Here is a 2934-nt window from a genome sequence, read left to right as displayed (position 1 = left end):
TAGTAAGTACAGAACGTTAAATTTACGTTTAGAAATATCGACTTTATGTGCGTTCTTTAAACATTTTTTTAAATAATATTGTTATGTTATATTTTATAATAATATATTATAAAATATATAATAAATATATAATATATAATAAATATATAATATATGTATATATGTATATATAATATATTTAATATATATAATATATTTTAGTAATATTATATATGCATATGTAAACATTTTTTGATATTTTTTAATATTTTATATATATATGTATATATATATATATAATATTGTATACCATTGCAATAACATCGTAGTAAGTGCTGTATTGTTTACTGAGATGTCATCTTTAAAATATCTGAGATAACTCATTTAGTTGTATGAGAGATATGTTTATAAAAACTCGCACACCGTGTATGCGATTCAAGCGATTCGCCCTTAGGCGGTAACTTATCTCGTGTTAGTATACGCGACTGCGAAATCCAACGTGACTTAATACGGAGGCACCATTTCTCGTCACCTGCCGAGGATGCATCGGTGAAAGGAAGAGAGGGAAACACCATGTTTAATTCATCGAATCGCGCGCTCGGCGAGTACCGGCGCATCTCTAATCCGCCGATAAAAGGCGAGCGAAAGTATCGTGACCTCGACATACGATGGCACCGAATCTCTCGGCGCTGCGCGAAAATCAACGTCGATTATTCATCTGTCGGCTGTCAAAAGTGAAACTAAGCGTCGCGTACGGCTGAAAATTTGGGAGCGACCGTTGAGAAAAGATGCAGCTTTCACAGCTTCCAACGGTTTCCGAAATCACCAGCAGTGCCATCCTCGTGTTCAGGCTCGAGACTTATCAAACGACCCATGTATAGTTAGTATAATTATGAATATAAATTATATACATTTTATTAGTTATAAAAATAAATATATAAATATAAATGATAATTGTAAGTTACGATTATGTGCGTAAAAAAGAGCGCAAATAAAGAGAGTCAAACATCGCCAGTGTGACAACTCGAGAGAGGGAATATTGATCCTCCAATTGCACGTTAATTATTATTTCACATGTGAGAAACGTTCATTGGCTGTGCTTCTGTATGATAAATTATTCAGGCTGCCACAGTTTCGCAACTGCGCAATTAAGCAGCACACTTTGATAGCTAACGTGCATGCGCGATCATCAGTGCGGATAAGACCCTCACCGAGCCAAGTAATTCTTCATCGATAGGGCTTTATCTGCCGATTACCGTTTGCTCAGCCAGTGCATGAAAATAAACAGGCATTAGTAAACACACATATATACACACCCACGCGCGCGCGCGCACAGGATTCGGCGATTTTACGGGACATCTAATTCACAGTGACGAGTTTGTCAAATTATCTATACTTTGAGTTTTTAAGTTTCTCAATTTCTTAACTTCGAGATACATAAACGTATGTTAAATCCAACGAAACCCCAACTACTTGAAACAAATACGCAATAATTCGCGCTGTCACGAAAATACACTGCAATTGTATTAACCTAACTATTCAATACAAAAAAAAGGAAATAGAAAAAATTAAAATAAAAAAATAAAATAAACGTAGTTTCACTAAAATACAATAATTTCCATATTTTCCGGCACGGTTTATGGAATGAAGGAGAGACGTGAGCTCCTCCGTAACCTCGATTTGCCGGAAGTCACTATATAACTATTAATAAATTGGCATATCTCTCTCTGTCCGATTAAATCAGCACGTTATCGTTATTTGCTGACATCGCGATTTTCTATTCGCTGTTGATGTTATCGTCAGTGATCACGAATACGCGTGGGCTCCTTTTAATCACAGAAAGTGCCTATCCCGAGAAGAGCGTGTTTCTCTCAATCAGCCCTTTTCATTCGATGCCAGGAGGAAAAATGAGACGATGACTGACTGCTTTTCTACATTTCCAAATTGCAAAACGAATTCATTGTTGTTTATTTGCCAGAAAAACCGGCAAAACGTCTCATCCGGTCTCTCATGACGTATAACCGACACGTGAGGTCACAATTAATTTAATTCAACGAGCGCATGTTTAATACGAATTAAACCGCATTACGCGATCTTTCAGATCAAAAAAGGCCATTATTGCACACGGTTGCGTTCCCGTATCGCCTATTCTGCCATCTAAAATCCATCGAGGAAATATTTTAACAGAAAGCATGAAAATATCGTATTTATTAGGCGACTCTCGATTATACGTCTCGATAATTCCAAGTTATTAAGTTGAGTCCGACTTATCAAAGTCCGGTTTGGCGCGAGGAGCTCGGACGAGACACAGTAGCTTTCACTGAAAAGGTTAAACGTTTTTATTCCACCATGGCGCTGGATAAAACCCGATAATCTCGGGGAATCACGGAATATCGTGATTTGATTGGGCGATAATATGCTAGAAAGATTGTAGATTGGTGTGAGGCTCGCGAAACATCAGTCCGATATTTCCATCGTTTGCGTTGGGTCGAATAATGCGCGGATAGACGGATAAGCAAAATCGAATCACGCGGGAAATCATGAAAAATGTACCGACGATGAATCTCGATCAGGGTGGTGCGGAAATTCCTCCTTTAGTCAACAATACGCGACGATCAAAGTTTCGACGGTGGTATTTACGAGGTGTCCCGAACCAATCTCGGTTCTCGGGTAGTATGCAAGTAGAACGGGTGAAACTCAGCGGGAAAGTTCAGTATACCATTTTGCAAATAACACGCACGATCATTTCGAGTTATCAATGATTGAAAATGGCCATTATATATAATATATATATATATATATATATATACATCGTCGAGTTTAATAAGGCAGCAAAGCCAGCGGTCGACTTCCGCCACTCTGTATAACTGCGAGAGCAACAGTTGGCGGGGAGTCGGGCAAGTCGGCAGGCGCACTCGCGCCGACGAGAGACGAGCGGGTGCAACGCGGGAGGAA

Source organism: Dinoponera quadriceps, unplaced genomic scaffold (genome assembly GCF_001313825.1).
Source record: "Dinoponera quadriceps isolate SergipeBrazil2010 unplaced genomic scaffold, ASM131382v1 scaffold5230, whole genome shotgun sequence".
NCBI classification, from domain to species: Eukaryota; Metazoa; Arthropoda; class Insecta; order Hymenoptera; family Formicidae; genus Dinoponera; species Dinoponera quadriceps.
This window is presented reverse-complemented; position numbering follows the sequence as displayed.